We start from the raw sequence: 24,612 nt of genomic DNA, 5'->3' as shown, positions 1-24,612 counted from the left end.
CCAAACGCTAGCGTAAAGCGTGCTGTATGTAATATATAAATCTGGGAGAAGCGCACAATAAACAGAAGCGTACAAATCTTTTATTTTGAATTTTCTTACAACCGTAATGTTCTCTAAGTAGCCATTCCATCTAATCACCAAAGTTGTCTAGATGGCACAGAAGCATATCAAAGTGTCCCCGAGAGAAAACAACGTAAGCCGTGCCCGAAAAAAAGAATTTTTTTACGAAAGTTGCTTTTTACGGCAGTCAGTTGTGAATCGCGATAAGAGGGCTCTGCGTAAAAATAATAGATCTAGTACCTTGAAAATACCAATTAATTACATTTCATTCAGGAAGTTGGAGGGGGCACCAGAACTAATCTGATGTCACCGTTTCTTGCTCCGCGCGTTCGAGCAAGAGTTCACCCTGCGTCTCAACCAGTTTGTTCACAAAGATGGCAGCCACGGTGACGTCAATGCAAGCTATGTATTCCATAGCCTCTGACAATAAGCGGCAGAGAACTGTGAAGAGAGGTCACTACCCATTGTTTGGGTTACTGCGGGAGCGGTGTGGGGATACGGAGAAGTTGGAGGGAATGGCTTACACCGCAACGGTACGGGGAGGACAAAGCGGCAAAACCCCTCCATCGCATTTGCTACGGCTATGCTGGCGGAAAACATAGGAGCGTTCACCCTTCATACCTGCCAAGTCTCCCGGATTACCCGGGAGACTCCCGGATTTTGAACGTTTCTCCCGGTTGTACGGGTCATAGGAAAATTTCCCGGAAATCCAGTTTTGCGCCGCACGTCCAGTGCTTTGTCTGGCCACATGAGCAAAGTTGTATGGCCACGTAGTAGAAAGGACGAAAGGATTCTTCTTCTTTTTTTTTTTAACGATGGTAGAAAGGTTCAATTCAGTTGCATTGCGCATGAAGTAGCTATGCACTTTGTGCCGCAGTGCTGCCAACGAAAACGTGTCATAGCGCTGCAGCCGCGTCTTGCCTGTGATGCGTGCATATAAGTACATAAAAAGGGTGCGCTCTGTTTTCGCTAGTAGAGAGCGCTCACAAGAATTGTGGCACCAACACAAGCTCGTGATGCAGATGGCTGTTGTTTGATGTCGTGACGCGAGGTGGGACGGTCCGCGTACGAATGCGCAACACGCAATTTAAAAATTGATCCTAAATGTGTTATAGGTTATTAATATTTCGTAGATGATGCGTTTTTGTACACACAAATCTATCCCATAAGTTATCTCGCCTTCAGAATTTTGTCACTACTGCTTTAAGTGGAGAGCCCAACACTTCAAAGGGTAGCCGTTACCGATGTCTGTCGAGATAGCGCGTTCGCCAGCGCTCGCGACCGTCCCCGTCTCAACGGCGCCCCTTATGGTCCCTTGCCCGACGAAATAACTGTTAAGCATGCGACGACAGCCTCGCACGCGGAGCGATGTTATCGCATGTTCCCTTCGCGCGATGGTGACGGCCGGGTCGTTTCATCTGTGCTTCAAGCGCGTTCGTCCCTAGAGCTAGCGCGCTTTTACTCGCACGTGAAACAGACGATGCGTAAGCGATGTTATCGGTTTGGACTCTGTACAGATCAGCGGCGACCGCAAAATCCCGCTGTAGTAGTCAGTTTTAGATTAGCGTACGCTAAGTTAGCGTTTCTCGCTATTTCCGTCACTGAACGGGAGCCCGCAAGCGGTTAGCGCACGACGCATGCGCAATTGCGCGAGAAGCCAACGCACAGCTTTGCGCACGCTATTGCAAAACTGCCTAATGTCCGTATAATTGCTCTCGCAGTACCCCCCCCCCCTGCAGTCGACATTTTATACCCCCCCCCCCCCCCCCCCCCCCCCCCCCCCCGTTGAGTAAATCTCCCGGATTCCGTTTCTCCAAACTTGGCAGGTATGTTGTTGTTTTTCCTGTTTCTAGTCTCTTGCGTTTCCCGTCTCTTACGTTCATTTCCTATTGTCTCTTCAAAAACGTAGCGGTGTTCTACTGTATTTGCCTTCAAACTTCAAAACCCATCAGACGACGAGAAAAAATGTTCCCTTTCGCATTTCACTCTAGCAGTGACGTCAAAGGCCGGTTCTAATCACAGCGCGCCTCTCACAGAGACATACCGGGTGACTCTCCTCATGGTGGTGTTGTGCAGTGCTTCTAGCGTCGTTTTGCAATTGTTTTCAAATTTTCATATTTAAAAACAGAAATCCTTTTGTATCTGAGGAAGTATAGTGAAGGGGTCCGCTCTATGCATGGCTGGTGCAGAAGCCTAGCTCCGGTCCCAGCCGCAAATAGTCGTACCGTGCACGTGTCAACGTCCCTTTCCCGTAGCGCGAGTCATCGCAGCTACGACGGGCTCGGGCGAATAAGGCAACAGGCTAGAACAACAAACAACACTTTATTGCTACTCTAGCAATAACGCGTAAATGTTCCGTAGAGGGATAGTCCGCTGTAATAGAAAACAAAAGTAACGCTTGGTCGATGGTCGGCTCGCGGGTCTTGGGGTGGTGAGGTGGTACCTGGCAGGACAGCAGAACAAGAGAGGCCATCTCTCCGCCTGGTCGGCTGTTTTAGCCACCTCCCGTCTCCCTCCCCACGGCAAGGGTTGTTTCCCTCGCAGGGGCAAGTTCCCTTTTCCTCGAGCGGGGACGCGAGGAGCGGCGGGAAAGAAAGGGTTGCCCGGAAAGGGGCGACGGTGCTCCTCTGCTAGTAGCCCCATGGCTCCCGCCGTCTTTTCGCGGTCGCGCCAGCGTTAAGGAAAGGAAATGGGCGCCCGTGCTCTCCCACAATAGAGTGTGCTTTTATCATTCTTAGCCCACAATAGTGTGGCCTATCTGGGATCATAAGAATATTACGTGCGATTTGTCGCGTCAAACCAATCAAAACGCCCGGCCAGTGTCGTCACTCCCACGTGATGAAGCGCCACTTCCGATCACAAAAATAGCCGTTGTGTGTCGCTCTAGTCCGAAAACAATGTGGTTTCTCCGTTGAAATAAAATTATAACTCTTTTGTTCTTGGCGTTGCCACTCGCGCAACAATATCGGTGCATTCCACAGTTCGAGAAGAAGCGATGAAAACTACACGCTTAATTTGTGTCGCAGGGCCCCTTTAAGGGGAGACGCGGGTCTTGGAACGGTCAAAAATGGTCAAAAAATCGGTTTTTCGCAAAGCTTATTTTCGAGGCATTTATACTTCTGAGCACCTACTCTCAAATTGCTAACGCTAAATTCGGTCGGGAAACGCGATAAAATCGGCTTTCAAAGCACCCCGGCAGCACTAATATGTCCCCAAAAGGACGAAATTTGTTCGAACTTCCCGCGCGCGCCATGAGCGTTGCAGCGGGCCGAGCGCCGCCATCTTGGGCTAGATTTGAAGCTGTTTTCTTTGTGCACATTTTGCGCCATCTCAAAATGGCGTAGCTCCGCCACGGTGGTCTAGTGGTTATGGCGCTCGACTGCTGACCCGAAGGTCGCGGGATCGAATCCCGGCCGTGGCGGCTGCATTTTCGATGGAGGCGAAAATGTTTGAGGCTAGATTTAGGTGCACGTTAAAGAACCCCAGGTGGTCCAAATTTCCGGAGCCCTCCACTACGGCGTCTCTCATAATCATATCGTGGTTTTGGGACGTTAAACCCCAGATATTATTATCAAAATGGCGTCGCTCAAGCAGAACGGCCGCCGTCGCGGGTTTTCTGAAGGTCGTTTCCAGGCCACTGATTGGCTCTCACGTGGCCGCTTTTCAAGTGCGCCTTTCCGAGTCTCCCATTGGCTGGCACGACCGACACGTCATTCTTTTTTTTTCTTTGTGTTGGGTTCTCCGCCGTGGCTGTCCGTTTGTGTGCGCCTGCTTTTGCGATCGTGCGTGTTTCTCGACGGACCGTGTTTCCACTTTGTGCCGGTAGTTTTTCCACGCGATCGAGATGCCTGGAGACTCTCGTCTGAAACCATCGACGCAACGAGCTTTTGGAAGCCGTAAAAAACGGGCTTGGAACAAGAAGGCGCCGGCTACAAGTGCACCGTCGGAAGCGGAGTTGGAGTCGCGGCCGGACCCTTTGGATCTGCCGGGAACTTCAACTGATGACACCGTGGGACCATGTTCAACTAGCGAAACACTTCGGGTTGATGCCGCGTACTACTCAACGGCGGAGCAGGCGCAGCGAGTTGAGAGATCGGTGCAAACGAAGACCGTTCTGTCTGGAAAGTCGGCTACCCAGCGCAAGTTTGACCTTCTTGGAGTCAGCGCGGAGTGCCAGACCGGTGACGCCGGGACCGATTTTTTGCTCGTCGATATGAAAGTTTTGAATAACTTTATTGCACAAGCGAAGTGCGACAAATGCGACGCAAAAAGTCTCAGCGTGAGGAAGGCAACGGACAAGGAGTACGGCCTTGCGGTAAAGCTTATTTTTTCTTGCAGCAGTTGTGATTTCGAGAAGAAGCAATTTTCTTCTCCGAGAGTGAGCGGAACTGCCACCATCACTCCCTTCGAAGTCAACATGAGGGCCATGAAGGGGATACAGATGATAGGCAAAGGTGTTGCTGCCCTTTCAGACTTTTGTGCGTGTATGAACCTTTCGCACCGAGGCTTGCACCACAAGACGTTTCAGGGACACCTAAAAAGTTTAGTGAAAGCCTGCGAAAACACAGCGACTGAAAGTGAAGCTGCTAGTGTGGCAGTAATAAAAGAGCTGCATACAGACTTCTTGAACCCCATAGGGAACATCGATGTTGTGTTTGACGGCTCATGGATGACGCGAGGTCGGAGCTCACACATAGGTGTGGGCTGCATCATTGAGCTCTACACTGGCCTTGTAGTTGACCATGTTGTTTACTCAAACTTTTGTCTCGGCTGTGCCCTGGGACCACAGCTGCAAGACGAAGGATACACCGACTGGCTGGCAACCCACGAGTGCCAACGAAACATTGAATGCAACTCTGGCCGCATGGAAGTAGAGGCTGCGCTGACCATGTTTCAGAGGTCCTGGGCCAAGCATGGTCTGCGCTACACGACTGCGCTCTCTGATGGAGACAGCCGCACTTTTCATGCCTTGTCCGAAGCCGAGGTGTACGGCTTTATCCAAATAGACAAAAAGGACTGCATCAACCATGTCCACAAGCGAATGGGTGCAGCTTTACGGAACCTTGTGGACAAAAAGAAGGCTCAGGGTGAGTCTCTTGGGGGTAGAGGAAAGCTCACACAAGAGAAGATCAAGAAGATCGCGAATTACTACGGATATGCCCTGAGGAGCAATATCAATGATGTGCCAGCTATGAAGAGGGCAGTCGAAGCTACACTGCTGCACATGACATCGACAGATGATGCACCAAAGCACTCAAAGTGCCCCGAGGGTGCTAGCTCTTGGTGCAAGTACAATAGAGCCTTGGCCAATGGGGAGAGTCCACCTTCACACAAGAATGCCCTGCCGGCTTGTGTTGGGGCTGCTCTGGAGCCAGTCCTTGCGAGGCTCAGTGATGAGAGCCTGCTGGCACGGTGCTGTGAAGGGAAGACCCAGAACGCAAGTGAGAGTCTTCATTCAGTCATCTGGACCCAAACTTCAAAGAATGGGAACGCTTCGCTGGAAAGTGTGAAGCGAGCTGCCGCTGAGGCTGTTGCCATCTACAACCAAAGAAGAAGGGCAACCAACGAGTCCATTGCTGCAAGTTTGGGCTATGTTGCTGGGGATTGCCTTGTTCGACGAAGCCTAGAAAAAGACTCTCTGCGTTTACGCAAGGCAAATGCAACTCATCTGAAGAGCACCAACACAAAAAAGACTCTTGCAAGGCGACACAAAACGGGTGCAACTGAAGATTACAGTCCTGGACTACTTTGAAGGTATTCTCTCTAGCATAGCAACCTATCACCCAGGGTAACATGCTGCCTAACATCTAGAAGGTTCTTCCTAAAGACTGAAAAGACATGAGCAGCCAGTCGCTTGAGCCTCATACCCCATGGCTTTTCCAGAACCCCCCAGCCGCTTGTCATGGTGGGGTTTTGATCATGCTTTACACATTGGAAAATTTTTTTAGATATGATTCCTTGGGTGGAACAAGACACTTTCTGTTTTGTTTTGAAGCGAAACACATAGGGAACATGTGAATAAAATTTATGGTTAAAGGTTCCTTTTAGAAATTTATACAGTGCGTGTCAAACTTCAAACGCGATTTTCTCAGCTTCACATTTTTTGCCAACTTGACCAGCCTTACGGATCTTTTCATTATGTTTTTGTAAGGTAATTTTGATAAATTCTATACCGTTGAATTCGTAAGAAATAGGACTGTGGAGCTATGCTATTTTTTTGTGGCTAAGATGAACATATGAAATTTTGTGAACAATAATGTGAGCTAATTGCATTTCAAGATTACACAATGTCAATACAGTTGAAAGTTTTTATATGATGATATATCTCAGTGATAATATAAATAGCATAGCTCCACATGGCAGGTGTTTGGCTACAGCTGCATCTTAAACAGAACCTAAAAATACTGAGGGAAAGTGTCTTAATGACCCGTAAGAAATTACCTAATTAGATTTCACTTATGCTCTCACAATTTGATAACTAATTGAAGTACATGAAAACTAATTATATTTTTGAAAACAGGAGGAAGAAATACATATACACACCCAATTTCATTACAATATCTCCAATAATAAAACTTTTCGTTTCGAGACCAGTGTTTCCCCTTAATCTGGTCCGCCTCATGAATCTCTCTTTCACGCCTTCCCTTTGCTCTACCCATGACGTCTGCCTCCGCGAAAAGTGCTGTGCACCTGCACTTTTAGGGGCGAAGCTCCTCTTAGTCTAACCTTGTCACGCGTCCAGTGTAAGGCGTAACCGGCAGTATCTCCCGAACAGTATAATAGATGGCGCTGTCTCATAGAAGTACATGAGGGCAGAGGTGTAATCGGGAATGGATATAAATCAAAGTACTGTGGGACGCCTCGCATTGGGTGCTCACGGGAAGACGACAAATGAGGCTGTAAAGGGCGATATGGGATGGGCAGGTTTTGAGGCGAGGGAGGCTCAGCAAAATAAGGTTCGAAGAAAGGCTAAGGAATATGAAGGAGAGTAGATGGGCAGAGAAGGTGTTCCGTTACTTGTTTAGGAAGAGCGTGGACACACAGTGGAGAAAAAGAACTAGGAGGCTCACTAGTAAATATACGGCTGGTAATGTAAGCAGTATGTCAACAAAGAGCGTTAAAGGAGCACTGACACAAAATTTCGAAGGCGAGATAATGAGTTAAATAGATGTATGCGGAGCCGTACACAACGTCTACGAAATATCAAGGGTCAGTATAGCCTAGAACATATTTAAAATCAATTTTAAAGTCCATGCCGCGCGACTGAGCGAGATGCGAGCGCTTCGCGACGCCGACATCAACGCGGGGGGTGTGTAAACAAACCTACGTCACGAGTTTCTGTTGGCTGGTGGCTGGTTGTGCCCTTGCGCTTGTGCCGTGCTACCTGCCATTTCTTCCTCCGTGCCTGCGGCTTGGCGTGTTCTAGTTGCGTTCTCTTCCGCTGTTCGCTCGTCGTGCCCGTTGGCAGATGTTATGGCCCGCTCACGCTAGCGGTAAGCCTGCCGCAACGGCGCGGTGCCGCAGAATGCCGGCCGTCGCCGCACGCGCGAGAGCTGTCAAACTTGCACGGCAAGCTTCGCCGGCGAGGCATTCGCGCCTCCGAAAAACATGGCAGCACTGCCAAAAGCGGTTGTCGTCCACTTTCGAATCTATCAAGTGGCCGCCGTGCGCTCTGTAACGTGTAAGTTCCGAACTGATGCTTCCATTTGCTTTAGATTCATGTCCTTAAGCTTCGACAGCAATGTATTCGTCCCGATTCAGCGCCGTTTTTGAGAGCCATAGTCAAATAATCGATGCTGTAAGCTTAGCGAGTCGAGATGGGCGCTTCCGAATGCTCGGAGGGCATAGATTACGCGTTTGTTAGTTGTTTCTAATCCTCCATAGCTGGCGCCACTTCGCCTGGTTCGGCGCCCACCGCACTCACGCTCGCGCGTCGCCTACGTCACAATTTTGCGTGTTCACGTGGCCAGCTGTGGCTGCCCGTCCTCCGGAAGTAGTGCTGCCCAGCTCGGTGCTTTGAAACCGAAACTGCGACTGGGCGCTCTAAAAACGTCTCTAAATAAATAACCGTTGCGCACTCGCGCAAACGAGGTTTGCAGCCGTGATAAGTGGATCATAAGCTATCTATTGCAACAAAAAAAACAAGGTGCAAAATTTTTGTGTCAGTGCTCCTTTAAGCGAAAAGTCAGAGAGGCGGAGAGGATTTACTGGATGGCAGCTATGGAGAAAAAACCGGCTTTGAGTAACTACCGAAAGGGCAAAAATGAAATAAGGAAGGAGGCATTTTACGACAATTCAATGGGAAGCGCATTACTTCGACTGGGTAGCGCAAAAACACGGAACAAAAGATAGAGATGTAGACAGCACAAGCGCTAACTTCAGACCACGTTTATTTTGGAACACGCAAGAATATATACACCACTAATCACAACGATCTCAACTATCGGCTCATGATACGACAACTCTTTAGACTAACAAGAAAAAACCCTTCCTACTACTGCGCAGAATACCACATGCGTCTGACGGCGAACACACCCCAAAAACAACAAAAGATTCACTCGTTTAAAAAACAAAAAATTTCATACACTCTTTTCGATTCCACGCGCGACATCAGGTACTGACGCGATATTAGGACTCTACACTAAGGAATGATAGTTCCTTATCGTGTAGGTGTACAGACGGCTGGCTTACGCACAAGGTGCCTTGCCTCTGGATGATGCAAGCCTCAGTTATCTCACGAGTTAATTGTACCTTGTGACGAAATAAAACTGAGGTTAGTTCAAACTGCGGATCGCAACCACACTGACGGCAATGCAAGGCCAAATTTGACGACGGAGCACATTTTAAGGAGCTGTGGTGCTCGCGCTCCTTAAAATGTGCTCCGTCGTCAAATTTGTTTTTTTTTTTTGTTTTTTAAACGAGTGAATCTTTTGTTGTTTTTGGGGTGTGTTCGCCGTCAGACGCATGTGGTATTCTGCGCAGTAGTAGGAAGGGTTTTTTCTTGTTAGTCTAAAGAGTTGTCGTATCATGAGCCGATAGTTGAGATCGTTGTGATTAGTGGTGTATATATTAGAGGTGTGCACGGGCTCCGGGTAGCCCGAAAGCCCGACCCGGCCCACGGGCCGGGCTCGGGCGGGCCGACGTATTTTCACCTCGGGCCCGGGCCGGGCTCGGGCTACTTGGAGTTTTAATTGGGCCGGGCTCGGGCCCTGTGCAAAGCCCGACTCAAGCCCGAAATATAGAGAATGAACGGGAATCGTTTTCCAGCACGCATACAGCGCCTTTTTCGCGACCGCCCTTCACCGCTTTTCCCTTCCATTCGCTACTTTAAACAAAAGGGGAGCAGGTAAAGCACTGCATCTGTTGCACTCCGACAAACAGAGAAGTAACACCACCTGAGCTAGTGACGGCGCCACGCGACTGTTTGCGTTAGATTTAAGGCCAAATCCCATATGAGTGAAAATGTACGCGACAGCGCGAGCGACCCGACATAGATCGCCTTCGTGCAATCTTACGCTTGCATGGGCATACCCCATACACGTGACGGCTTTGGCGAGCGAACTCTATTGCATCCCTGCCAAGTCTCCCGGATTACTCGGGAGACTCCCTTATTTTGAACGTTTCTCCCGGTTGTACGGTTCATAGGAAAATCTCCCGGAAATCCAGTTTTGCCCCGCGCGTCCAGTGCATTGCGCGCCCTGTGCGTCACGGTGACGCGAGGTGGGACGTTTCGCGTAGAGATGCATTACACGCAATTTAAGAATTGATCCTAAATGTGTTATAGGTTATATCAGCCGTTAATATTTCGTAGATGATGCGTTTGTGTACACACAAATCTATGCCACAAGTTATCTCGCCTTCAAAATTTTGTGCCACGCTGCTTTAAGTGGAGAGCCCTAGCCGTTACCGATGTCTGTCGAGATAGCGTGTTCACCAGCGCTTGCGACCGTCCCCGTCTCAACGGAGCTTCTTATGGTCCCATTGCCTGACAACATAACGGGTAAGCAAGCGACGACAGGCCTCGCACGCGGAGCGATGTTATCGCATGTGCCCTTTGCGCGTCGGTGACGCGCTTTTACAATCCCGACCAACTCCAGCCGGCGACTGCAACGCCGCGGCGCGTCACGGCACGAACTATTATGAACAGCGCAGAGCTAGGGGTTTTTTTGACGACCGCGCGTGGCCTAGGCACTAAAATGCGCGAACGTCCCTAGCCATTTTAGTCCCTAGCAGTGGCTGGAGCGGGGAGCGATTGTAATGATTGTAAACGCCATGGCTGCGCTGTACAGTGTTCTGCGCCGTAGTTGTGCGCCAGTTTGTATTTTTGTAATATTAGCGCCGCCTGCGAATGTGATGATACGTGAGTGTTGGCTGTTTCGTGCAAGTGGTAGTGTTGAATGCGCACTGACGACGGGTTCTTGCTGCTGTGTGGTCGCTTTTAAGTGCGATCAGGACTGATTGCAGTATGGTTGCAATTTGAGTGGCGGTATTTGTTACGGATTACTTTGGACCGTGCAGCAGAGACAGGTGTCACACGAGCACTTTTGAATCGCTGGCGGCGTGAGGAGCACTCGGGTACAGCAGTGTTGTGTGTGTACGCCGGTGAGCATTGCACTAGGAGTGGAAGCTTGCGCCGTTCATGAAATATCCTGCGCTCATGGTTGCATGTGCGCACCGTACTTCTTCAGCACATCTTGTTTGCATACTCTGACAGTACATCTTGTCGGGTGTGAAATCTCAGCTAAGGCTTCTTGCGTTGTCACAGTTAACCATTGCAGTTTTTTTTCTCAAAGGTTGAATTAGTAAAAGGACCGAGGCAGTTGCGCGGCCTTGGCACTTCTATCTTCTTGCTCTGGAATATTGCAACTTTGACCAGCAACATTAATGCTTGCCTAAAAGCCCTAAATTATTGCGGCGCAGTACTAGTACTTCGTTTACGGTGCTTCAAAGCAAGTTATTTACAAATAGATAATTTTATTGAAATGTGCTGGTGTTCTCTTTTACCGTGTGCTGGAGCCTTCCGTAGTGGTTATAACTCATCTAAGTGCAATATTTACAATATTTAGCACCGATGTTCTACTTACACATATACCCAGACTAACCATATCTATCCATTTTTGTGTGTCTGGGCATTCTGTTGGTTTAACCACTGTGGAGGTCTGAATAAGGAGGTGCCATTGCAGCATCTAGTGCAGGATGCAATACAAACACTGAGCAAGACTGGCAATCGTGTTATTTTAGTCTGCCTTTGTGTTGGGTCCTGTGCTAGATTCTGAAGCATTAATAGGTCATGCTCCCAAATGCAATGTTTGTGAACTCTTGCTGAAGACAGAATGAGCCACACTAGGATTGACCAGTCCAACATTTTTGCATTTCTTACTTGTTGATAGTGGGATAAAATGCTAATGGTCACATTTGCACATTTTTCTGTTGTATACTTTAGCATATTTTAAAACTTGCAAAAAAATGTAAAAAATAATTTTATATAAACCAAAATGCATCAAAGGATGTGTAGGTGAAATTCGACTTGCCAAGTACATAATGAGCACAATATCCAGTACATCTAAATCACCACATCTCTCAGCTAAGCTGTGTTATTAAAGACTGATAAAGTTGATACCTAGCAGTTTTATTTTGCACACAATTGCCCTTAGTACAAAAAAGTTATCGATCGTTTTTGGTCAATCTGTTTGAATGTACAGAAAGTTTTATGTGAAAATACTTGAAAGTAAATTATCACTGCTTGCCTAAACCGTAGGATGCAAAAAAATGTTTTGAGAAAAACAGCTTTAAGGATTTTAACCGACTGTCCGTGTAATAAAGAAACATTCAATAAGTCAAATTCACCAGCCTGTTGAATTTACTCCAGTACGTTCATCTAACAAAGTGGCAAAACACTGCAGGTTGTACGACCAAGTGCCAATTCCCACGAGGGGTGTCAAGGTGCTAGGCATTAGCAAGTCATCTTTCTTATCAATATGCTATGCAACGTTTTGTTGAGGGCATTGCCACACGACACTGTTGCAGCTTATCACAGATCTCGCGCAACACAACTTGAAAGTTTCACGTACAACATTCAGCATGTCACAGAACTAGAGCATCTCCTTCACTTTGTCTCTGTGGAACCAGAGGGATTCCGGCTTCGAAAATAATGACTTTGGGTGAAACGGAAACGATGCAACGATGTGGCTCATTCTAGAGACGAGTAGTCGCGCCAACAACTCAATCCCAACGTCATCAGTGCTTCATAAGCAAGCTTTAAAAACCCCTCCTATTACAGGCTGCACCTTTAGCAAGTTTCCACAGCATTTGACAGAGTTCATGGAAATTAGCAGCGCGAAAAACGAGACGACACACACAAGGAGAAGAAACAAGAACAAGCGCTGTACTTTCAACTAAGCTTCTTTAATCGGAAGTAAAACACATATGCATCCCGCCACCAAACGGTGCATGCGCAAACAAAATTTGCTCTTCTCTCGCTCAAAACCTAAAGCACACATGGCACATGTTATCCCAAGATATGAAATTTCCTTATCATGTAGTGTCACTGACGCCTGACTGACACATGCTTGTGACAGATTAGAAATGTGTGCGGCCTCAACAAGTTTACGTGCTTTCTGGCTTCTGTGTTTGTACAAAATAGATGTGGTCTGTCTGATGTCTTCTCCCTGTGTGCGTCGTCTTGCTTTCCGCGCTGCTAATTTACATCGATCCATACCAACTGGCCCAGCCTTCCACACTTTGACAGAGTTGTGCTGTAGATACGTACCTCTATCAAAGAAGCTTCTCTCCACCAACATACCGTGCTGAAGCAAGACTGAAAGTTGGGCTAGTTGGTGATACATTATGGGCGGTAACAGCGCACACACTCACGGGACGGATAGAAGGGAACACAAACAAGCGCTGCGCAATTGGCTTGTTTGTGTTCCCTTCTATCCGTCCCGTGAGTGTGTGCGCTGTTACCGCCCATAATACCGTGCTTTCGATGCACCAGTAAATTTAGGTTTCTGTGTAAGGGATTGCTGGTGTAGAATTTCATGCTTGGGTTGCAGAGGTCATCATGCGTGCGTCCAGTATGCGCGACCCAGATAAGCTAAGCCAAAGAGCATATGAAGATGTCAATGGCAGTAGTACGACTATGTACAGCTACAACCAAGATCAATGCAAGAGGCAACACTTTCACGTGTGTGCCTCTACAGAATTTGCATGCATGGGCAGTGACAGACTATTTGTGCCGTTTAATCAGAGGCGTGTTCAATGGAAGAAGCAAACATGCATTCGTTACTGAAGCTCTTTCAGGGTGTTTGAAGTTGAAGTGTCTCAGCTCTATAATTGTAGCAATCATCACTTATGCGAATGTCAGCAGTTGCACACCAAAAAGACTACGCATTGTCGCGCTTCACCTCTGACATCAACTTTCTAACGTTGAAGTCGCACTGAGAGCCATCGAGATTCCCCACATTTGCCAAGATTTTTTTGGCCAACATGATAACTTCAGCGTTCATCGCGGCATTAAAAAAACTGGACACAACATTGCTGATGAGCTGCTCCATGCATTGATTGAGAAAGAAAGCTGAATAAGTGTGCTGACTGGCTGGGACCAGATGTGGGAAATGATGAACAAGTGAAATTTACACATATAAAAAGCGAGGAAAAACTCGCTGCCATGATCTCTAAAGTTTAGATGGACATTCCAAGGGAACACCATACACTCGTCATCAAAGGCTGTTGACTTAGGAGCCATGGTATGCATGTTAATTCAAGTAGAGGTTGATGAAGAGTTAATCGATCATCTTGGCAACAAGAAGGTGGAGCCATATCTGATACTGCTGCTCAACTATGCAACACTTCAAGGAAACGATAGAACTACTGGAAGGCAGATGCAAAGTGTTATTGCCCTGAAAAACTGGGTCTGAACTCTGTGATAGCAAGGAAACTGCCACTACCAGACAAAAGAAACCTTCGAGCCACTTGTCTAGCAAAAAGGGTCTTCCGCAGACGTACGACACCATGATTCACGGCCATCTACAAGTCGGCCCTGCGGAAGTAGTAGATAGAGCCCACCTCAAAATTTGCCAAGGGTTTATTACATGCCACATAAAAAAAAAATTGTTCGGGAACAAGCATCGACGACAAAGCGGCGTATGCTGGCTGGCGCATCGTATTTTACTGCTGCTAGCGGTTGCTTTCCAGAAGTTGGTTGAACTAGAAATCTCTGTTGAATCCCATAGAGTTCCGAACTGTCAATGTGGCCGATATCATGAATAACAGTCTCAAACTGCCTTCGAAAGTGAAACTTGAGCTTAAATCGTGTTCATAAAAGCGCACATTTGGAAAAAAAAGGCATTTATAGGCACTATAAAAACACTATAAAAAGACTATAAAAGCCCTCCTTAATCTCTAATTCATGGTCAAAGTGGCACGATAGGGCACAAGGAACAAAACAGGCATTTGCCTAAAATCCCGTCCCTAATCATTATACACCTATTCGTTCATTTCGGATACTTTTAAATTTCCAGTAATTTATATTCAAAACGAAGCGAATTCGTTACTGTAATTTTCAAAGTGCTCGAATATTTGCACAAACCTAGTAAAGGCATCAAATGGAAGTTTATGTGCGAAACGCTCCATGGTGGGATTGGCTGGTAAGAACTGTGAAGACACCACTTTGCAGAATTCTCCGAAGAGGCTGCCTTGATTATGAAGAACTTATGATGGTGATCACAAAAGTTGAAGCTGTTGTCAATTTGATAACTTGATTCGCATTCATTGACGCAGAAGACGGCGAACCATGCACTTCAACACTGGCTGATCTGTTAATTGGCCGAAGGTGCACAGTGATACCACAAGGCAGCATCGATGAAACTGAGACATAGCATAAGGAGACCATCCGGAGATATCAGTACAGAAGGTGCCCGAAAGAAAACTTATAAATCATGACCGAAGAGTACTTACTCCTAGTGAGATCAGCGCACTTCTTCTACAAAGGGGGTATGAAGAAAGTTGAGGGCGATGTACTTGTCCATGCTGCAAAACTTTCCACATCAAGTGTGGCTACTCTCAAGGGTGATTTAAGTTTACGAAGGAGATGATGTTCACGTTTGCTTGTACAAGATAAAATGACAAGATGGCTTTGCGACAGCAAGGGTCATACAAAGACTGTACCCGCTAGAACTGCGGCCGTGACACCATTGCACGTCCAGGAATATGTTGAATTTCCCACACTTATTCTACAAGAACAAGAAAATTTGCATGGCAGTTAGCTCATGAGCTCCGTCCACCGGGAAGAAGCAGCCATTTTCAAGGTCTGGGCTCATGTGGACTCTAATGAACGTTTGTAAGAATTCCTAAATCAATGTCCGGCGTCCTGTTTGCCAGGGCTCATAGCTTGAGCCCTTCTTTGAAGTGGTACAATCTCCTTTTGAGCAAGCTGATGTGTGCATTTTTTTTTCTTGCAAAATCTGCATCTCCAGCTGACTCAAGTTTATGAGCTCTTCAGCAAATCCACGCTTGGTGCATTCATTCCTGAACTTGTGTTGACTCTTCATATTCATCCTATACTGCGGGATATTTATGCAGCACTATAGGTTTCTCCTTAAAGTCATTCAATGTATTTGAGAACTCTAAATGGTGTACGAAAAAACACACAACTGCAAACAACGTAAACAACACAGTGCCGCAGCACCCTGCAAGAAACAGTAACTTTCAGTTTCAGTTTCCGATGTGCTGCCTAGGAGGGGTTCAAAAGTTGATCATAACTTTTCTAACAGCTTAAATACTATAATTTTTTTTGCTAAAATATTCTTGAATAGACAGGGAGCGTGCAAATGCAACATCCCCCCCCCCCCCCCCCAAATTATTATTTTTATTTTATCTGGGGTTTGACATCCCAAAATGACCTTATGATTATGAGGGACGCTGTAGTGGAGGGCTCCGGAACTTTCGACCACCTGAGGTTCTTTAATGTGCACCTAAATCTAAGTACACGGGCCTCGGCATTTTCGCCTCCTTCGAAAATGCAGCCGCTGCGGCCGGGATTCGATCCCGTGACCTCCCCTAAATTATTTTTTAAAATGTGTTTTTGAAGATGGTTATCATACGTCGGCAAACTCACTCATGAGTCGACTCACTCAGATCGAGTCGCAAGTTTGAGTAAGTCTAGGTGAGTAATATTTTGGCTTGTCTGAGTCCTAGTGAGCCCTCAGCGCAAAATATATTTCTTGAGTGAGTTCCACCTTTAATTGCTGACCTCAGGTCCTATCCACTCACTTATATGCATTATTATCAGCCTTATATCAGCTTATGTTTACATTCAGATCTATTCACACATATCTCAATGCACTAGCATTCATGCGCCATCTCAATGTTTCTTGATCCGAGGCACGAGTTAGGGGAGGGGGGTGCCAAGACTTCCTCGCGCGAACTTTTTCTGGGACTTTTTTGATAGAAATGTTAGAAATATCTCGTGTGAGTCGCATATTTCATAAAAACGTCCTTACCTGGATTGGAACCACTCATAACTCATATGTGATGGCACAGGATCAAGAGGCGTATCGTAGAGCACCTATTATGTGTGATATTGGCATTAAAGAACGAAAGAAGGAGAATTTCAAGGGTTCGTTTTTTCTTTGTTAGACACTTCAATTCCTTTTCTTCAGATTTTACGCTATATATACTACAAATAACATCCCCTATACTTTCCTTGGGTTTCTGGTCTGCTAGTTCTATTAAATTGGCATTAAAGAGCATTCACACTATGATCGGAAAAGCTAATTTTATGCCAGTGGACTCATGAGTCGGCTCACTCAGACTCTCATCAAGCCGTGAGGCTGAGTGAGTCCGGCTGAGCAATTGTTGGTGAGTCCGAGTGAGTTCTCGGTACAAAATTTTTTCTTGAGTGAGTCCGAGCGAGTTCCAATATTTTTACCGACCCATGGTGGTGATCTACCTTAAAAGGCTGTGGTGTTGTGCTCTTATACACGAGGACAACTGATTGAATGTTGGCCTCAGCTCGGGCTGCAACTAGTGAAGTAGGTTGAGGTCGTTCAGATTCCACCCCCCACCCCAATATTCTCGTGCTTTAATTTTCAGGTGATACTAAAATATCCACACGCCTTTATAGCGATGATCACCATTTGCCAAAGTTAGCCGCTCTAGACAAAACCACCCCGGAAAAAAATTGCTGGGTACGGCACTGACCACACACAGCCGCTCCATTATGATGGGGTTGAAATGCATAACTGCACGAGCACCATGCATTTGTAGGAGGTTATGAAACACGAGGAACTCAAAAATAATTCAGGAGCTGCCTGCTACATCATTCACCACATCCAATTTGCCACATTGTGCATGAGCTGGTTCCATTCCATGCCTGCAAACCTCTAGATTTTGTGACTCCCAGTAAACCTCCGCCATGTGTAGCTATGCAGGTCTATTAAAGATTACAGAATAAATCTAAACACATGAGAAAATAACAGCTTGAAACTGCTTGGCATAATTGCTGAAGAAAGTGACAAAGTCTTTAAGTCAGCAGACCAGTAGTGCCTACCAAAGGTCTTGCATGGTTTTGTCCATGACTGTATACAGTAGTGTCATTCATTAGTTTCACAAGCTATTCTACTTGCGAGCATGAAAAATAAGCAAGTGCAGAGTTATGCAGCGGCTATCACAATGCAATGCGTTTGGGAGATGATCTGAATTCTGTCCATGGCCTGCTGCACTTTTATGATACAGGAAAATTAAAGGAACACCAAACATGACCAAATGTTAGGTAGATGAAGACAGAACAAAATGTTTTATTAGCAATATTTAAAATGCTTGCTTAGTGGACCTCTTTAGCGGAGGCTTAGCTTGTGAGCCAGCTTCATGTGCGGATTCATTGCCACCTTTTACACCCTTTTTCCTTTGCAACCTGCGGCAAAAGAAGCCTTGATTGTAACAGACATCTGTGTCATGGCAAACACTGTGTAAATGCTGGTAACAATCATAATTCTCGTTCTTCCTAATATTTTGTGTGTGAATAATTTGCATGAAGTATGAGCTAGCATTCAAGAATTAAAATTTCAATGCTGTAATAGCACATACATGAGATTGCAGATAATAATTTTGGTTATTTACAGAACACACCACATCCTGTGAATAACCGAAATAGCTTTCAGATGGTGGTATGATATATCGCATTTTCCTGAATTTACGCAGTAAAGTTCTCATGAATTGAAATTCGACAATTTAGGGCTAAAAAATCATATAATTTTGTTTCCATTGTCTCGATTTTGTGTCACATTCGGCGTAATTTCGACTAGAACACTAACATCACAGCCGACGTAACCTTCAGCAGCCAGACCTGTAACTGCATGATGTAGTTATTGTGAAGTATTGTGCACACCAATTGCAATACTAACAGTTTTCATGCTGGATTTCAATCTGTAAGCACTGTACAGCAGCTCTATTGCATGCACAGTGTGAGGGCACGTATTTCAGGAAACATAGCTATAGGCTAAAAATGGTCCAAAAGGGGCCAATATTATTCAAATAATGCCCATCGCAATCATAACACCACCAGTGAGTGTCGCCAGTATGCTTATTGGATTGTTTGGAGCATTATGAAAGAGAATAACATGGTGCTTAAGACGAAGTACAAGAACGTTCGTCATCTTCACTTCCTCCTGTCTAAAGCACCATTTTATTAATCTTAAAACGGTGGTCTCCTGTTTTATTCACTTTCAACAGTGAACAGAAAGCACTGCTTTTTGTGCCTTTCCAGAACATGGTAGTCTTGTTAATAGTGGCATACTTTTGTGTGTACTTGGCTAACTAAAAAACGTGCAAATTGTGCTTGCTTTATTCATTTGCCAATACATGTCCTTTTGTTTTAATTTTGCCCTTCCTGCCACTTTCACCGACTGCAGTATGTACAAGTTACTGTGAATAAACGGTGTTAAAAAGGAAACTGGGGTCCATTTAATTTATTACGAAGACACAGCTCTGAGACACTTATCTCCGCCTCTCCATTTTTATTAACAGCCTGCGCTTTTCCATGAACAGCGGACTTTAGAGCCAGATGCACGAACGCTGGCAAATGAGCATAGCGTTCAGTCCCAGCCAAAAGTTTTCCTTTGTCTTTCTTTTTACGGCGACACGCACCTGCGATTTTTTCGGTGGTTTGCTCCATTCTTTGTCCTGTCTGTTATAACGGCGAAAAAGTAGTTTGGATGCGACGTATTTTGCTTAATTTTTTGCGCTACCAACGTTCGCTTGCGAGAGATACTGCCGTTGCAAATCAGTCACGAAAGCAGTCACTCGCGACTAGCCAGACATCATATCGTTAGAAAACCGTTAACAATTAGTAGATCGCGTGAGGATATGTAGCACAACAGCAACAAAGCGTACCGAGCTAATAAAATAGGCAGTTTTAGAATAGCGTACACAAGCCTTTGCGTTAGCATTTCGAACCGCTGTGCATGCGTCGTAAGCTGCAGAAACGCCGGCATCAGCTGAATGGTTCACAACTTACCCATGGGCGAAACGAGGCAAAGTTCCGAGCTATAGATGTTTGTCTTCATCAATGCGGTCACTTCAGTCCAGATTTTTCACGAGGGAGGATGCGTTCGACGTATAAGAATCGCGAAAGTTTGTTGAGAGTCCGTATTGAAAAACCTTGCGCGACGAAACAGGAAGCCGCCATGACGCTTTCCCTTCCACGGAAGTAGATGGTGCTTTGCAAAAGCGCTGCCAGAACAATGCACTGCAGCAGCCTGAACAATCATACCACTCGAGTTCTATATTATTTCTCCTTGGCTTTTTTACGTTATAACTTTATTCATTATTGCGGCATGGGATCACGACGCGTGCAACCTGCGAAGGAGAGTTCTTTGGTTGCATCGTCAGTATCATCATCGGCAGCAGCCGCCAAAATTGAATGCAGAACCGCAGCAAAGGCCGCGCAGTAGATAAAATAAAAACATAACGCTAAGTAGGTAACCGTAATAATTCGCTCTGTGAGACTTGATAACTTTCCACAAGGCATGTGGCAAAATGGTCTGCAATGCGCTTACTTTGCGGGCAACTGAACTTGTCCATTTATTGATATACTAGTTGTAGGAACACTGACTCTGTGCATAGACATGTAACCATTGAAACACACAATGGTGTCTAAGTGTGCGCAAACATTCACTTCTCAATGCTAGTACTCAACAGCAGGCCTGAATAAATGGCACACAGTGCAGCAGCTCCTGGAAGTACATACAGGTATACACAGAAAGCACATTTATTTACCAAAGTAATTCATAAAGCAAGAGTGCATATAGGACTGCTATTATGTTTGCATAACTTTATCTGCCTCCAAGAGATCCCTGTGACAATGGTCAACATTCTGTTAGAATCCCTATACTAACACCTGGTTTAAAATTTCAGGCACACTGCATTTATATAAAAAAAAATCAAACAAATCTTATTTATCTATCGCTTATTCAACACAATTGTTTCTTTACAACACCTGTCATACAGAGTGGTGCTACATGGAAACTGTACATGCAATTACGTAGTAGGTGGCAACTGCATAGCAACTCTCTCAGATGAGTTGGTGCTCTGTACTCGTGCAGCAACTACCAACTTCACCTACCCCTGTACAGTAGGTGAAGTTTCATGTTTTTAGCTCACAAGTACTTGGGTTGCATTTTACCCATGAACTTCGAGAACGTTCGGTTTTACGGTTTTTAGACCTTAAGAGATCCTGCAAAGGACATGCTTGCTGGGGCTACTACCCGAGGGCTAAGAAGGGATTGCTTCCCTTTGATTCAGCACATTTTAAGACAAATAAGAGAGCTACAGCTTTGGTGTGCCTGGAATCTGCTCTAAAAAATCGTGCCCACATCAAATGGTGCCCAATTTTGAGAACCAAATATGCTTTCGGCTGCAGGGTTCCCCAACTCAGTCTTGACTGCTCTTCCTGAAACCCTCCGCTAAAAATTGAAACGTGGAACAGGATGTGCAACTGCGAAGGTTCACCGGAAGACCCTTAGACCAGAGGTTGTACAATACGTTCATATAGTTTCCCACTATCTTAAGAAGATGAGAAGTAGGCACGGTGTCACAATTTGTTTGTCTACTCCTAATAAGGTGGGAAAGCTGTGGCCATGCATTTGCAACACCAGTAAATGTGGATGCTGGAAGAACCACAAAACGCTGTTGGTCAAGTGTTCCACAGGGGTGGCGTATTGCATTCCCATGTCATGTGGGATGTTCTACGTTGGAGGAACTGGGCGCTTTGTCAATCACCATTTGATAACTGGCAAAAGGTGAGTCCAGTACGCATGAGCAAAATGTGTGGCCCGGTTTAAAGGGACGACGGTTTGCGATAGGAGTGAAGGCAGCACTGCACGTATCAGTTTAGAAGCCTATCATATTAAGACAATTGATAAGTGCATTAGCACCATCTCTTGCCCTCTTTAATGCTGAGTTTCATCTTCTGGATGCAGCTGTTACATCTTGGATCTCAAAGGAAAATAAAAATCATGTTTTTGTGTGTTAAGCCTTGTTTTGCATCCCTCTTTTCCCATGCTTCACTCTGGCATATATAAGGTGTATCATTCTGCCATCAAAGGGGCCCTGCGACACAAATTAAGCGTGCAGTTTTCATTGCTTCTTCTCGAACTATGGAATGCACTGATTTCGATCATTCTTTTTGCATTCACCTCAGTATTCAGCATTACACGCACTACAGTGCTGCAGTTTACAGATGAAAAGGCTATCCAGGGCCCCTTTAATCCAGTTGTACGTCAGCGCTAGTGTGTCCGTGTCGTCTCTAGTGCAGTGGTTATCAGCCATGGATGATCTGGGAACCCCTTGCAGTGAGAGACAAAGGGTCAGAGTAATAAATTAACACAACGTGCAGCTGAAACAGGTGGCTTTTATTTCTCCCTGGCAAAGCATGGTCAGAGTAATGTGCCACGCTGATTCGATGTCAACAGCTTGTTAACAAGCTGTGCTGTGTGCAGCCACCTTCAACCTCTTTTTTGGCAATGTTTGTTCTTCAAATATTGAAAGCTAGAGTAAGTGTGCTCGCGCACATATGCCGAAGACAACTGCAACAGAAGCTTTGAAGCCATCTGATAAAGAAGTGGAATTATAGGTTAGCTTTGCCGCAGTGCAGAAGTTTTACGCGGCGAAGCATACCACAAATGAAAAGGGGCCGCTGTCGCAGGGTATAGTCAGCCTCCAAAAGTTTTTTTTTTTTTTTTTTATGAGTGTCGCGGACCCGTTGGGGTCCGTGGACACCCAGTTCAGAACCACTGCCCTAGTGGGTGTGTTCGCGCGGTTACTCGTCAACAATGAACCAACCTGCCCAAAAGGAAGTATTGACGATGTCTCGTTCTGTCTTGGCAATTTGAACATTGCGCGCGTTCTTGTTGTTAAATGGGAAAGAGAAAACGATGAAAACAAGAATCGACACGGTGATCAAGGCACAGACCAGTTTGCTTTTAATAACGGGAGTTCAACAAAACAGCGCACAATGCATTCGCACTGGCTTTCCAGGCGAAATTAAACGACCAAGCACAAATGATTGGAAGCAGCGACGCAATAACCCGTCCGCGGCTACAGCCTGTTGCCACACTACAGCCTGCTGAACGGCAAGGAAACGATTGCGGATCGTGTTTGCCGCAGAACACTCTAACATAATTTACTTACATAATTGGCATGTATGTACAGTACGTACTCGTCCGTAAACAACTGGAAGCTGCCGATGCAGTCGCTTGCCGTTTGCAGTCGTTTACACGTTGCGAAAAGAAGCCTCAATACAGGGCATAACGACGCCGGCTGGTTATCTCATAGCAATGAGAGTTCACAAAACAAGAAGCACACATCGCGTTCATACCGACTTTGCCATCGAAATGACCGCATGCTCGTGTGCATGGCAGATGGACACGTAACAAATGGCAAAGACCTCCTCACACGCAACAACATCGAATGATGGCGGGCCCGACAGCGACCGAGCTTTTTTCCGACGTTCGTATGTTCCACGGAAAAAGGAATGTTGATATCCGAGGCTTTCCCTTCCACACAACACGCGACGCTGCTGCTATCTGCAACCATGGAGGCACTGCAGGAGCGGCACTCTAGGGACTAAAACAGCTAGGGACGTTCGCGCATTTCGGTGCCTAGGCCGCGCGCGGTCGTCAAAAAAGCACCTAGCTTCGCGCGCTCGTAATAGTTCAAGCCGTGACCGCGCCGCGGCGCTGCAGTGGCCGGCTGGACTTGGTCGGGATTGTAAAAGCGCGTCGGTGACGGCCGGGTCGTTTCATCTCTGCTTCAACCGCGTTCGGCCCTAGCGCTAGCGCGCATTTACTCGCACGTGAAACAGACGGTGCGTAAGCCCCCCCCCGCGTTGAGTAGATCTCCCGGATTCCATTTCTCCAAACTTGGCAGGTATGCTATTGTTGCTGGCATGAGGCCGTCTACTTGCTTGCTGTTTTTGCACGACAATTTGTAATCTGTGTAATAGAGACTGTTCGTCGTGTGTCGTTTGATCACATTTGATATGCTCAATAAAACGCCAAATTACCGGAAAACAATGTTTTGTTTTCGCAGCGAAGCTTCAAAAAGCCAGGCCGGGCCCGGGATTGTGTTTTCGTACGTCGGGCCGGGCCGGGCGGGCTCGCAGCCCTTTGCCGTCGGGCTTGGGCGGGCGTTCGACAAAGTCAGCGGGCCCGGGCCGGGCTCGGGCTCGGAAATACGGCCCGTGCACAGCTCTAGTATATATTCTTGCGTGTTCCAAAATAAACATGGTTTGAAGTTAGCGCTTGTGCTGTCTACGTCTCTATCTTTTGTTCCGTGTTTTTGCGCTACCCAGTCGAAGTAATGCAACTTTACCAACCTGCCCAACTTGCCGCACTTATCAATGGGAAGCGCCTTACTGTTTTTTACGGTAGAATAGCGCAAATACCAAGACGAGAGAAGATGGGAGACGACGCGATATCGTCGTCTCCCATCTTCTCTCGTCTTGGTATTTGCGCTATTCTACCGTAAGAATGAACCAACTCGCCAAGAAGTCACCTTACTGAACGGCCTTACTGTTTGAAGCGAGATCGGGTTGCCTTAGAACGGGTATTTATAAAGCGAGATTCAGTAAAGAAGAAGAACAATGCACGTGCTGCGCGGAAGATTAGGAAACGGCGGAGCATGTTCTGATTGAATAGGGAGACATCCACCCAGGCGTACGTTTGGGCACGAGCCTACATGACTCTTTGGCAGTGATTCCACTCCTGCGCCAACTGCGCCAAAGTGCGCCAAATTGTATTTACTGCGGCATCCTGATAATATCGACGAAATTTGCGCCAAACTGCACCAAAGTCTCGGGTTTGGGGGCGTCTTTCACCGGCAATCGCACCGCCGGCGCGTCAGAACATGTGCAGCTCGATCTTGGGGCTGCCAATAAAGTCGCAATCATGGACCAAGAATTATTCCGCTGAATAAATAGCGCTCGCGCGTGCGTTCAGAGTAAGCCACGATGCCATGCACGGTGCCGACGCAGCGTCTGTTCTGCAAGTCGGCTCG

At 46.4% G+C, this 24,612-nt stretch overlaps 1 protein-coding gene and 2 long non-coding RNA genes across 3 annotated transcripts in view; 1 reads left to right on the top strand and 2 right to left on the bottom strand.

The window, feature by feature from the left end:
* LOC125756912 (uncharacterized) overlaps window positions 1–24,612 on the bottom strand; it is a 318,174-nt gene that overhangs the window by 138,756 nt on the left and 154,806 nt on the right. The gene's annotated exons all lie outside the window — the stretch shown is intronic.
* The window catches only part of LOC119379419 (rab GDP dissociation inhibitor beta), a 255,048-nt gene that overhangs the window by 124,060 nt on the left and 106,376 nt on the right, over window positions 1–24,612 (top strand). The gene's annotated exons all lie outside the window — the stretch shown is intronic.
* Window positions 17,827–19,801, bottom strand: LOC119379420 (uncharacterized). The gene is made up of 2 exons (XR_005181173.2): window positions 19,574–19,801; window positions 17,827–17,971 (listed from the first exon to the last, which is right to left on the bottom strand). It is a non-coding gene; the product is annotated as an uncharacterized LOC119379420 (long non-coding RNA).

Source organism: Rhipicephalus sanguineus, chromosome 1, assembly GCF_013339695.2.
Source record: "Rhipicephalus sanguineus isolate Rsan-2018 chromosome 1, BIME_Rsan_1.4, whole genome shotgun sequence".
Classification (NCBI taxonomy): Eukaryota; Metazoa; Arthropoda; class Arachnida; order Ixodida; family Ixodidae; genus Rhipicephalus; species Rhipicephalus sanguineus.
The sequence above is the reverse complement of the archived record's forward strand: the minus strand, read 5'-3'. Positions and strand labels throughout refer to the sequence as shown.